This window comes from Carassius carassius, chromosome 44 (genome assembly GCF_963082965.1).
Source record: "Carassius carassius chromosome 44, fCarCar2.1, whole genome shotgun sequence".
Lineage (NCBI taxonomy): Eukaryota > Metazoa > Chordata > Actinopteri > Cypriniformes > Cyprinidae > Carassius > Carassius carassius.
This window is the reverse complement of record NC_081798.1, coordinates 15,594,593-15,608,930: the sequence shown is the minus strand read 5'-3', so window position 1 is coordinate 15,608,930 and position 14,338 is coordinate 15,594,593. Positions and strand designations below refer to the sequence as shown.

The window sequence follows — 14,338 nt, the reverse complement described above, 5'->3', positions numbered from 1 at the left end:
CTTAAGGTTTTTGAAGAAAGCATACAGAATGAGGCTCTCCCCCCGACTCTCACTCAAGGCTTAATTACTTTAATTCCGAAGCCTAAAAAAGATTTACTCTTAATTGACAATTGGCGACCCATTTCTCTGCTTAACAGTGATTATAAAATCTTAGCTATTATGTTTGCTAAAAGACTAAAATCTGTATTGGGTTCTGTTATAGATGAGACACAATCTGGTTTCTTGAACAAAAGACACATTGTTAACAATATAAGGTTGATTCTTGATTTATTAGATTATTCAGACTTGATTCAGGAGTACAGCTTCATTCTTTTCTTAGATTTCTATAAGGCTTTTGATTCTTTAGAGCACCAATTTATTATTAATTCATTAGGTAAATTTGGTTTTGGGGACATGTTTTGCAGAGTAATTAAAACCCTTTACAATAATGGAAGTGCTTCGATTAAATTAAAGACTGGCACTTCACCAAGGTTTAGTTTATCCAGAGGAGTGAGACAAGGTTGTCCCCTTTCTCCCTATTTATTTCTTCTCTGTGTGCAGCTACTGTCAACTTTTGTATGTGAAAGTGGTATTCAGGGTATCCGTGTAGGGTTGTGATCGAAAGGGGTCTCGCCCAGGGTGTATTTCAATGTAGAACCGCCACTGCGAATACTACTAAATATGAAAGTATACGTACGATTCACTCGTTTTTATGAAGTTACCCTGTCATACAGCGACACCCGCAGGTAAAGAGTTTGTCCCTTTGACTTAAATCCTTCTTTTACGGTCTATGCTTAAAACAGAGGGTTACGTGAGAGGTAGTGAGATCACCATTGCGATATGATTGGATATGACTACTTATGCTCGGCTGTGATTGGTTCATACGATAAATCCCATGGGCGTTTGCCGTTCGCGAATCAGGCTGAATGAACAAGATAGTGTTAATGGGAAAAGTCGACTAATGTAGACAACTCACACACTTAGATATAACCACGTTATTACGTTAAAATAAGACTTAAATTGGCTTAAAACTTTATCTGTTGGAGTTTTAATAATCAATAATCAATAATAATCAGCTTGGTTAAATTTGAAGTAAATCTCCGAGTATGAGACCAAGCGTTGATGACTGATGATCCAAAATAATTAAAACAAAGTTAATTATTAAAAACAACAGCTGAACATAAATTCAAAATAAAATATATTGTATAAATTGTTACTGCCTTGAGTTATTATTTTGGAACAAACATAAAATGCCTAAAAACACTAAATTGATCAGATTAATAAATGGCTTTAATAAATAGTATATTCATTACATTATTAATGTAAAAATATAAATTAGTTTTTTTTCTGATAGTGTAATTATTTTTTTCCTTGCCATTCTAGCTCAAAATCTTTGCTTTAGTGTCAAGTGCATTTCTCTCTGACAAAAATGCATTTGCTCTGAATTTCAGTAATATCTATCATTATTTGTTTCCGTCCTGATTTATTTATTAATTTATTTACTCCAATTGAAGGCCCTATAACCCAGCAGAACATTCATGGGGGGATTTGTGGGCTGGATAAGTCCAGGGCCGAATGTGAACCCCATTCCAGCCCTGCCTATGCTGAAAAATCCCCTTGCAGGAAGTATAATTCCCTTCCAAAATAATACAATCAGTGAATAAAAGCATAAAATAAAACATCAAATTAAGATGAACATAAAAAAGCATAAAAACTTAAATTCAGATGTATCTCTGAAGCACTTTTCACAATGAATATAATTCCAAAGAAACATGTTTAAATGATAAAGAGCTGTAACAATGCATCGACAGATGGGCTGGAGCCACCTGTAAGTCATGCTGTAGACTACTTGAAAAATAATCTGTTGATCAAATTTTGAGTGCACTGTATCGATATTACTAAATTACTATCTAAATTACTAATAAACCAACAACCTTTTTTTTTTTGTGGTGGTGGTGGGACAGGGGGGTTGGGGGCGACTGTGGAATAGTAAACCACTTTTTACTTTAGGACTACACCACTGATGTACATGATATATGTACTGTACTGATATATACAAGAGTTCTAGCAAATTTGCAGCATATACAATTTCATAAAATTAGTGCCTTGTTTGATTTGATTTATTTTCACATTCAGTTGTATAATTAAAGAGCAACTGACCGGTTGATGTTGTCTGCATGCTTTATGCATTAATGAGCAAACGTGTATCTAATGAAGAGACTATAAAGAGAATAATGTATTCCACATTTTTCATTTTGTTATGATCTTGTTTTTTTCAAGTGTATTAATGGTACAGGTGTTTTTGGCATATTTAAATGTTACTTTTACAAAACTACTTTCCTTCTTTTAGTCTTTGCTCCAGATCTGTCATCTGTTATAGTGAAAACAGCTATGGTCTCACGATCTGTGTTCATCTTCATAACTGATTGTACAATGCATTAATAGTTTGTGGTCTGATGACCATTTCCTAATTCACTCTTTGTAAGACTCTCATTCAGTCTCTTTCTCACACTCGCTGTTATGGAGTTGTTCATCTTCATAGTTTTTCAGCTCCTGATGGAGGTTCAGTCTTACAGTAAGTGATGTCTATTGTTTAATTTTGATAAAACACTGTATTTCCAAACTTGTCTAACATATTTCAGCATTTGTGTTCAGTATGTTTTAGTAATACTGCACACACTTGATCCTACAACTTCTCTGCTTTTTTTAGGTGTATTAGTTTTACATTAGCCATGTCATGAAAATTAATTACTTGACTGCAATAACCTGATTAAACATTTGAGTTCCTAGAAATAAGAAGCTTATATTAATTGGACTTGGTTTTGTAAACATCTGCTCCGGGTGTGTGTTCACGGTGTGTGTGTGCACTTTGGATGGGTTAAAAGCAGAGCAAGGGTAAATAACAAAGGAACACTGAGCAGGAGCAAGACCAGAAATCTTAGACAGGAGCATCAACAACGAAACATGAGGGGAACAAGGTCACAAACAAGACAGAGCTACAAACTAAGAGTCCATGAACAGAGACATAAGAAACACAGACAGGGATCATGACAACATGGTGAGGGCAGGGTTTATAATCTATACTAGTAGTACTCAAGCAGATGTCTAGAGCCTCAAACACTGCAAATTTTACATTTCTTCTGACACAATCATTTTATAAAATGTAGGATGTGGCGAGTGGGGCGGGGCCGAGGGACGTGGGAACACGAGTGAGGCCGGCAGTGATTGGGCAAATCAGTGGCACCTGCGGCCCACCGCCGGTCTCGAGTCCCACGTAGGAGATGGAAGGATATAAAACTGGAGCGACGACAGTGAAGGACGAGAGAGGACCAGGCCTGGGCTTTTAGTTGTGTTTTGGTTTTTATTTGTGCGCACCAGTCGTCCGTGAGGGGCTGGTGCGCTGTATTGTCTTTATTTTGAATTATTAAAGTTTCATTTTGATTGTCCGCCGGTTCCCGCCTCCTTCTTCTGGATGAATATTAAGGTTTTATCGTTACAGTGGTGTCGAAGCCCGGGAGAAGGAGGGATGCGCTGCTGAAGATCCCTCGCCGCTGTGGTGAATCCGCGGTGCCATCGAGCAGGCGAGGAGTGTGCCGCCATGGACGCTCGAGGCGGTGGACTGGAGCGAGTTGCCGGGGACGGGCGAGCTCGCTGCCGACCGCCCACGATAGGGAGGGACGGCTGCCTCCGTGAGGGAGCGGAGGAGTCGGCGCCGTTCGCCAGGGGGCCGGAGCCTGCTGCCTCCGTGAAGGTATCTGGAGGAGCAGGGAACGGGGGACTCCTGCCGGCTGCCCAAAACCGGAGGAGCCGTCGCCGTCCACCGGGCGGCGGAGGAGTGTCGTGCCGTCCGCCGAGGGCCGTCCAGTGCCACCGCCAGGCACCGCGGAGGAGATCGCCCAGCCGGAATAGGGCCGAGCAGCAGTGCATCTGGGAACCGGAATTTTTTTTTTTTTTTCTCTCTCGTCTCTGTCGCTCCTCCTTCCATCTCCTTTTCGCTCGCCTCGTCTGTCCTGCCCCCAGGTTCCTGCAGGTTCCCGTGAGCGGTCCCCCCCCCGGAGGGAGGGGGGGGGGGGGGGGAGGAGTAGAGCGCAGTCTCGTGGGTACCCCCCGGCCTGCGAGGGGTGATGGGGGTATGTGGCGAGTGGGGCGGGGCCGAGGGACGTGGGAACACGAGTGAGGCCGGCAGTGATTGGGCAAATCAGTGGCACCTGCGGCCCACCGCCGGTCTCGAGTCCCACGTAGGAGATGGAAGGAAAGGATATAAAACTGGAGCGACGACAGTGAAGGACGAGAGAGGACCAGGCCTGGGCTTTTAGTTGTGTTTTGGTTTTTATTTGTGCGCACCAGTCGTCCGTGAGGGGCTGGTGCGCTGTTTTGTCTTTATTTTGAATTATTAAAGTTTCATTTTGATTGTCCGCCGGTTCCCGCCTCCTTCTTCCGGATGAATATTAAGGTTTTATCGTTACAGTTCCATGGGCCTCGAGACCGGCGGGTCGAACAGGTGTATCTCATCTCCAATCACTCCACCGGCCTCGCTCCCATGTCCCTCGGCCCCGCCCCACTCGTCGCATAGGACATGTAACATTATGTTTTACAAAGACTTTGTATATGTAAACGGATCAAGGAAAATTTGATTTCACACACTGTAAAGCCTGGTAAGTTAAGAATACTCAAAACATTTGTGGTAAATTATTGTCTTAAAATATTTGAGTAAACAAACTATTTTTTTAAGTTAATAAAGCTTAACATTTTTATGACGAGGTGCGGGGCTGAGAGCCATGGGAGCGAAGCCAAGCCTCTCTTCCATGATCCCACCAAACTCATCACGATGATAATCATATACAACTTACTTCCATTAACAGTATATTCATTCAGATCTTTATAGCTCCGTGCTAGTTAGCAACATCACACTGGTATGTACTAATGTAGTTCTCAAAAAGACATATAAATATTCAAACATCATGCAGTATATAAAACCTTTAAGTTTTGCTCTCCATCCTCAACCTAACCTCAGGTTCTATTCTTCACCAAAACAGTAAAACTGCAAAACCAACATAACAGAAACATATAAAATCCTAACATAACACAACATTTAAGTACTAACTTATGTCTTTTTATGTTAATCTTGTGTAAAAACACACATAATAACACTTAATTTCTACATTTATTTTCCATGTTGGCTGATGCAAAGCATGTTTGGAACTAGAAAACACAATCTTTTTAAGTTCACCTTATTACAACAGCATTTTGAGTTTACAGAACTTATTTAAATTCAATCCAATGAACTTACATAATTATTTGAGTGAAATTAACTTAAATTTTTAAATACATTTTCACTGTTCAGTTTTACACTGCATGTCATGATGCCTTTAAAGTAATAAATAAATAAATAAATATGAGAATGACTGATTGATCTGTTTTGTTGCAGAATTTCCTAGAGTAAAAGTATCTCCAGATGTCATAAGAGAGTCCAGCTCAGTGAAGATCAGCTGTGAGACAGATCCACGTGTTACAGTGACTGAATGTCACTTCTTCATAAACAGAGAAGAGAAGAAAATGAAAAGCAATTCATCATGTGAGCTGGATCTCACTGGTGCTGAAGTGTTCAGATGGGCAGCTGTAAAATCACCCGAATCACTCAACATTATCTGTTTCTACACAATAATAACTGCGCTAGGCTCATTCATATCATCAACTGAATCTGATCCTGCCACAGTGATGGTTCGAGGTGAGATATTTCACTGCTGTTCTTCTGTATTAGAAACTTTTATTCCAGTGTTTTTATTGATCATGTATTATTTAACTTTATACAGATTCACTTCTAAAACTCATTATTAGTTAGTGATGATGATGTTACACCTGTAAGGCACTTCTGGATGGTTTGGATAATATTTGTAAAGTCCCTTTCAATACACTGTAATAGTACATATTACTACCTTAAGGTCACACATTACTACTCTAAGGTGCTAATATGCATATAATATACTTTAGGAGTGAAGAAGGGACAAAGGTATCTCTTTAAGATACTGTCCCAGTGACACGCTGTTGTTCCCTTAAAGATTAATCACTAAATGAATCAAACCAATTGTAATACTAATGTTTGTGTTGTTGTGTTCCCTCTAAAACCACACATTACTAAAGGACCAACAGGATTTGTATTATTATTATTTGAGGATCTGTATCTCCAACAAGCAAGCTTTGCTTTAAAGTTTGATAATAATGTAAAAAGACTCTCTATAATGCTGATAAATTGTCTCTGCAGTTTCAACATCAACCACCACTGAACAAACTACTACAACAGACATGAAAACCTGTGAGTGATTGAGTTTATAAATCAGCTATTCTTACTTTATTCTGAATGTCCTCAAAGTGACCATCATTATTTTAAGCTCATGATTTGTTGAAGATTTTCTATAATATACATCACCACACTTTTCACAATGTCTTTTCATCAGCATTAACTGTAATTTCCACTTCTGACACTACAACATTCAGTAAAACTGGTAAGTTGCTAATCTGTAATAGCTTTTCTGGTTATTGTACATTAAATTTGAGAAATCATTTATTTTTAAAAACTGATAGCCCTTGCAATGTTATTTTTATATTAGCAGATCTCCAAACCAAGATAAACCTGCCAACCAGTACAACAAAGGAAAACAGAAAAGTTCATCCACTCTTTCTCAATGGTAAAAGTCACTGTGTAAAATTAATATGTTGGATTCAAAAAGTTCAAATATAGAATTATTTTCAAAGTTTATAGTGGTAGATCCTGAATGATTCTAAAGCTTGTTCATTCACTCACAACACAAAACTGCAATTCTGAATATTTGTAAAAACTAAAACCTTAAACTTTTTCTTCCTTTTTTGTGATCATTTCATCCGGCAAAACAATCTAGTAACAATTTATCTAATTCAGTGGTATGTTATTTCCCTTATTGCAATATAGACATGGATTAAATCATTATCAATATAAACATGGATTAAATCATGCTATTTCTAGATTTATCTGAAGAAAAAAATAACAACAGAATTTGACTTACAACCCCAGTCACTGAAAAGTTGAGATGTTTTGTAAAATGCAATAATATTTGTTAATTCTCTTTAACTTTTATTTAATTGACAAAGGTACAAAAAAAAAGATTTGCAAATTTTCACTGACCAGCTTAAATATATTTTGTAAATATTAACACTTTATTTTGATGGCTACAACACTAAAAATAAAAGTGAAAAGGTTACACGTTAAACTGTTTTGAATCAGCTCACAGTAAGCAGGTGAATTGTTAATAGATGAGCGCATCATATTTGGGTATTAAAGGAGAATCTCAGACTTTGCAAGAAAAGCTGTAACAAGGCTCATCATTTTGTGCCAAATTTCATGAGCAAGTGTCAAACAAATAAAAGTCACATCTCTGTTACGATAGGACACAGGAGACGAGAGATCCAATAGCAGTGTTTATTGGGTAATCCAAAATGCTAAATCCAAAACAAGCAGGGGGTCAAAACCATGAAATCAGTCCGAAACAAACAAACAGTAAACAAGGAACTAGAAACACAGGGAACGCGAGGAAACTGGGTGACGGAAATTAAGGACTCCATGACACAGACAGAAAACAGACCGGTTTAAATAGACAGGATAATGACTATGAAAGTGAAGGCACCTGAGTGCAATTAACAGGAGTGCAATTACGGTGATGAAGAGACAAGGCTTTGTGGGAAATGAAGTACCTGCGGTGAGGTGCCTATGGGGAAGTGAGACCACTAGTGGACCCCCGGGAAAACACAGACCAGACACCGTGACATTACGCCCTCCTCTATGGAGCAGCTACCAGATGCTCCACCCGAACACAAGAACAAACCAAGGAACACAGAGACCAGGAGGGAGGTGGACCGGCAGAGAACCAGGGGGAGGGACGGAGGGCCAGGCAACAGAGGGAAACAGAGACAGGAAGTGTAAACAACAAAAACAAGGAGACCAGGAGGGAGGTGGACTGGTGGAGGACCAGGGGGAGGGACGGAGGGCCAGGCAACAGAGGGAAACAGAGACAGGAAGTGCAAAAAACAAAAACAAGGAGACCAGGAGGGAGGTTGACCGGCGGAGAACCAGGGGGAGGGACGGAGGGCCAGGCAACAGAGGGAAACAGAGACAGGAAGTGCCAAAAACAAAAACAAGGAGACCAGGAGGGAGGTGGACCGGCAGAGGACCAGCTGGGGGGGACGGAGGGCCAGACAACAGAGGGAAACAGAGACAGGAAGTGCAAAAATCAACAACAAGGAAACCAGGAGGGAGGAGGACCGGCGGGGGACAAGGGGGAGGGACGGAGGGCCAGGCAACAGAGGGAAACAGATACAGGAAGTGTAAACAACAAAAACAAGGAGACCAGGAGGGAGGTTGACCGGCGGAGGACCAGGGGGAGGGACGGAGGGCCAGGCAACAGAGGGAAACAGAGACAGGAAGTGCCAAAAACAAAAACAAGGAGACCAGGAGGGAGGTGGACCGGCAGAGGACCAGCTGGGGGGGACGGAGGGCCAGACAACAGAGGGAAACAGAGACAGGAAGTGCAAAACAGAGACAGGAAGTGCAAAAAACAACAACAAGGAAACCAGGAGGGAGGAGGACCAGCGGGGGACAAGGGGGAGGGACGGAGGGCCAGGTAATAGAGGGAAACAGAGACAGGAAGTGCCAAAAACAAAAACGAAACAACATCAAGGAAACCAGGAGGGAGGAGGACAAGGGGTGGGACGGTGGGCCAGGTCCACAGAAGGAAACAGAGAGAAAAAAAAAAAAAACATGAAACAAAACACCCATACCAGGAGGGAACAGAAAGTTCGGGGCCCAGGGCCGAGCCGACAGGGCAAGTATCCCGGCTGGATCAGGTGGAACTGGAGCCGTGCGGTCGAGACAGAAGCCCACCAGGATGGCGCAGAAGACCACCACATCCGTGCGGTCGATATAGGAAATTAAATTCAAATATAAATGTTGATAAAAAAAACATAAATTCATATATAATTTCATGTTTCATGTTTTGGAGTCATGTGGAACCAATTTACATTAAATGATGAAAAAAAAAAATATATATATATATTAAATCAATCATTAAATCATTTTCCTTTTGACAGGCTCATGGCTTTCAGTAGTGCTGGTTTTAATTGGTATTGGTTTATTTCTGCCTGGACTCATAGGATTCATCTGTCTGTTCCGCTTTAGCAGTAAGTACAATGTACAGGTTTAATTGTGTATAAACTGGACTTCATAATATAGAAACATATGATAATAAAGTCTGTATCTGCAGGTTCTGCTGATGTTCTCACAGAGGTGAACTACGTCTCCTGCCAGATGGAAACAACATCTCTTTTAACTTCATCTGTGTGCTCCTCAAAAATGTTAAATGTAAATGAAAGCACCTGAGTGTCATCTGTGGAGTTCAGTAATGCCGAATCAGTAATATTAAGAAATATTACATCTAATTAACAGTTCTTAAAATACTTTTTAAATCAAATATTGGAACATATACTGTACATGTACACAAAGTTTCAGAAAGTTGAAAAATTTCACAAAATTAGCATAGTGACTTACTTCTTTATGTTGTATTATTTTCTCTATCGATTGTCTGACCAATGAGCAACTAAATTGCTTTAATTTTGTAAGAATGTTTTATGCATTGTTGAGCAAACATGTACACAATAAAGTGACTTTAAAGTGAATAATGTATTCCACAGTCTTAATTTGATACTATGATCTAGTCTTTTTCAACTGTATATATTGCATATCTGTCATCTGTTAAAGTGAGTGTAGCTTTACATATGGTCTCACGATCTGTGTTCACCTTCATGATTGACCACACAATGCATTAATAGTTTGTGGTCTGATGTTCCATTTCCTAATTCACTCTTTGTAAGAGTCTCATTCAGTCTCTTTCTCACACTCGCTGTTATGGAGTTGTTCATTTTCATAGTTATTCAGCTCCTGATGGAGGTTCTGTCTTACAGTAAGTGATGTCTATTGTTTAATTTTGATTAAATACTGTATGTCCACAGTTGTCTAACATATTTCAGCATTTGTGTTCAGTACGTTTTAGTAATACTGCAGTCACTTGAACCTAACTTCTCTGCCTTTTATAGGTGTATTAGTTTATATTAGCCATGTCATGAAAATTCATTACCTTTACTGCAATAACCTGATTAAACATTTGAGTTCCTAGAAATAAGAAGCTTTTATTATATATATTTTTTTTATTATAGACACTGGATTTTTACAATTATTTTATTGTTCCTCGAGGCTCACTTATAATGTTAATAATGTTTTGTGGGTGCTGTTTTTATAGCATCAAATAACTAAAACCAAACTTCTTAGAAAAATCACTTAAACATACACAAATGTTAAAAGAACCTAAATAACCAAAACCAAGAAAATGTTACTTTTAATTTGTACATGTAAGTACATTTTCATACACTGTAATGTTCAGTCTTACTATTTAAAAGTGTTTTTTTTTTCTGTTCTTATGTCAGATGTGTATGCATGTATGTATGTACCAGGAGCACCTCGTGTATTTGCGAACATCTGATGAATAAAGCTAATTCTGATTCAGAATTTTATTTTTTATTTTTTGCCTCAAAATAAAATGTCCCATTCGTTTACATGCATCATGATCCCTGTCTATGATTCTTGTGTCTCTGTTCATGGACATGGCTCCTGTTCTTGCTCAGTGTCCCTTTGTTATTTACCTGTGTTTGTTTTTTCATTTTGTCAATATACTATGTGCATTTGGCTCCACCTCACTTTGTCTGTGTCCCAGCATAACAGAATGAAACAAACAAGGGTAAATAACAAAGGAACACTGAGCAGGAGCAAGACCAGAATTCTTAGACAGGAGCATCAACAACGAAACATGAGGGGAACAAGGTCACAAACAACAAGACAGAGCTACAAACTAAGAGTCCATGAACAGAGACATAAGAAACACAGACAGGAATCATGACAACATGGTGAGGGCAGGGTTTATAATCTATACTAGTTCAGACAGGACCACTTTGGCAAGTTACTTGAGTTTATTGAACATAATTTATCTTTGGCGGTATGGTCTTTATGGGGGTCCTTGCTCCCAGAATAACTGAACATACAAGAGCTTAAAGATTAACCCCCCAGAACCATCAGATTGGAAACACATGACAATTAAGACACTTAATAATGCCTTTAAAAGCAAACAGTGGTAATCGTGTAGATGTAGCAGTGGGATGTCTATCCTGTAGCCTGGTTATGAGGATGAGTGTTTCTTAGCAGTGAGGTCAGTGCCAACTGGCACTTGAAAGCCTTAGTGATCTGAAACAAAGAGACAACAACCAGAAGGTGGACGGTAATATGCTTATACTTATAAGGGGAGGGAGGGAGGGTTTGCGAGCCATTTGAGCATACTTACCGAGCAGTGGTGCCACATATATATGTCCCGCGTCTAATTGGAGAATGGTAGTGCTAGGAGCTATTAGACAGCTGACCGCATCAGCTGGTCACAGCCTATGCCTCCGTGGCCTGACTGAACTAACGCTGCGCTCGATTAGTTCTCAAGCTGATGTCTGCCTGTGCTTTTTTGCATGTCTTTTGACACAATAAAATGTAGGACATGTAAGTAATGAAACATGATGTTTTACAAAGACTTCCTATATGCAAAAAGATCAGGCAAATTTGATTTCTCATTTCATGACGCCTTTAAAGTAATAAATAAATATGAGAATGACAGAATAAATATGAGAATGACTGATTGATCTGTTTTGTTGCAGGATTTCCTAGAGTAAAAGTATCTCCAGATGTCATAAGAGAGTCCAGCTCAGTGAAGATCAGCTGTGAGACAGATCCACGTGTTACAGTGACTGAATGTCACTTCTTCATAAACAGAAGAGAAGAAAATGAAAAGCAGTTCATCATGTGAGCTGGATCTCACTGGTGCTGAAGTGTTCAGATGGGCAGCTGTAAAATCACCTGAATCACTCAACATTATCTGTTTCTACACAATGATAATTGAGGGAGGCTCATCCATGACATCATCTAATTCTGATCCTGCCACAGTGATGGTTCGAGGTGAGATATTTCACTGCTGTTCTTCTGTATTAGAAACTTTATTCCTGTGTTTTTATTGATCATGGATTATTTTACGTTACACATTACTACTTAAAGGTGATAATATGCATATAATATACTTTAGGAGAGAAGAAGGGACAAAGGTGTCTCTTTAAGATACTGTCCCTGTGACATGCTGTTGTTCCCTTAAAGCCACATCACTAAATTTATCAAATCAATTGTTAATACTAATGTTTGTGTTGTTGTGTTCCCTCCAAAACCACACATTACTAAAGGACCAACAAGATTTGTATTATTATTATTTGAGGATCTGTATCTCCAACAAGCAAGCTTTGCTTTAAAGTTTGATAATAATGTAAAATGACTCTCTATAATGCTGATAAATTGCCTCCACAGTTTCAACATCAACCACCACTGAACAAACTACTACAACACCCATGAAAACCTGTGAGTGATTGAGTTTGTAAATCAGTTATTCTTACTTTATTCTGAATGTCCTGAAAATGAGAATCATTCTCTCCAGCTCATGATTTGTCAAGCATTTACTATATATATGGTACAGCTTTACACATTTCGCAATGTCTTTTCATCAGCGTTAACTGTAATGTCCACCTCTGAAACTACAACATACAGTAAAACTGGTAAGTTGCTAATAATAGTTTTTCTGGTTATTTTAGATTAAATATGATAAATTATTTCTTTATTAAAACTGATTGCACTTTCAATGTTATTTTTATATTAGTGTAGCAGATTGGAAGTCTGTTAATTTTAAATTGATCTAAATTCCCAGCCACACCAACACAGAGAGAAAGACACAAGAAATACCAAACAGTATTTTATTACTTCTTTAAAAGTTAGATTTAAAATGGGCAGCATAATCACAATTTCATCCTCATCCAGGGGAGACAAATAAAAACATGAATTGTCCAATATTCTGTCCCAGGGTGAAACAATACCCAAATCCAGTCAAATCCGGATTTAGCTCCGCGTTTCCCCTGCCACCGGCAAAGAATGTCTGTTTCAGCGAGACCTCAAATAGCTGATTCCAAATCCCGAAAAATCCCGGACCAGGATTTCCGCGGCGCCGATCTGCGTCCGTCAGTGGAGAGATCGTGAAATCAATGGGCAGCCTGCTCGTAGCCCGGCAACTTAAACTTAGATGACTAGAATGACAACTTTCCTTTCCTACTTCAAGTGAGCTCATCAAGAATGCTATGGTGTCTGCTGCTCCGCCGTCAGCTCCCGGATCTATCACTTAGAAGAGATGGACATCTAAGAACGCCTCCCTTAACTCAGATGTTAAAAACACACACGCGCATCAGCGTGGGAAAAAAAAATAACCACTTCCCTTTCGTCGGAGTTTGTGAGCGTTGACACTGCAGAGTCTGGGATTCGGCTCCACCAGGCGCAGGAAATCCAGCCAGCAACAACGCAGAGGGAAAAAAAGATCAGTCCACTTCAGCACACGGCTCGTTCATCTGTCCAGAGCGTTTTTCTTCTCCGGTAAGAGATCTAGCGTCCTTTTTATTGGGAGTAATCTGATCAGCTGGCAAATTAGATCGCCGATGTGATTTGGGGTTCTACAGGTGTGTCAATTAGTTTTGGTTGTTGTTGCAGTTTGTGAAGAAGGGAAAACAATCCCATCAATGGTCCAGCAAAATCACAGCAAACAAGGAAACCCACAGCAAACAATAAAAATGAATCCACCACAACAATATAATAAATTAATCCACAGCAAACAAATATGAAAATTAAGGCAGAAATTGCTATATCAATCAATAACAATTTCCAAAATAAAATAAGGTTAACCAATCAATCACACTGCTCTACTTATTTTGTATTATATGACATTAGCAGATCTCCAAACCAAGATAAACCTGACAACCAGTACAGGAAAGGAAAAAATAAAAGTTCAGCCACTCTTTCCTGATGGTAAAAGTCACTGTGTAGAATTAATATGTTGGATTCAAAAGTTTAAATATAGCTGGGAATTCTTTTCAAAGTTAATTGGTACATCAGAATCTGTAAGTAAGCAGTTCCTGAATAAAAGCAGTAAATACAGAAAATTCAACAACAGTCTCATGATTATGCTGCTTAACAGAAGAATGTCAGAAAATAGTGAAGGCCAGACTGCACTACATGACTTTTGCCCAGATTATACATTGATGTTAGTTGGCTAAAGCCAGAGCACATTTGTTTTGACAGATTTCAGTATGAGGATATCAACCATTTTTGATATTTTTGATCTGATTTTAGAGCACATAAGCTGTGTCCCAATTCAGAGGCTGT

The 14,338-nt window shown here is 39.2% G+C and overlaps 2 long non-coding RNA genes across 2 annotated transcripts; both read left to right on the top strand.

Annotated features, from left to right (window-relative positions):
- Window positions 1–6,586: 6,586 nt before the first annotated feature.
- Window positions 6,587–9,709, top strand: LOC132126814 (uncharacterized). The gene is made up of 4 exons (XR_009427459.1): window positions 6,587–6,665; window positions 9,097–9,186; window positions 9,270–9,585; window positions 9,626–9,709. It is a non-coding gene; the product is annotated as an uncharacterized LOC132126814 (long non-coding RNA).
- Window positions 9,710–12,443: 2,734 nt separating this feature from the next.
- LOC132126810 (uncharacterized) lies at window positions 12,444–13,984 on the top strand. The gene is made up of 3 exons (XR_009427457.1): window positions 12,444–12,496; window positions 12,643–12,690; window positions 13,904–13,984. It is a non-coding gene; the product is annotated as an uncharacterized LOC132126810 (long non-coding RNA).
- Window positions 13,985–14,338: the final 354 nt, after the last annotated feature.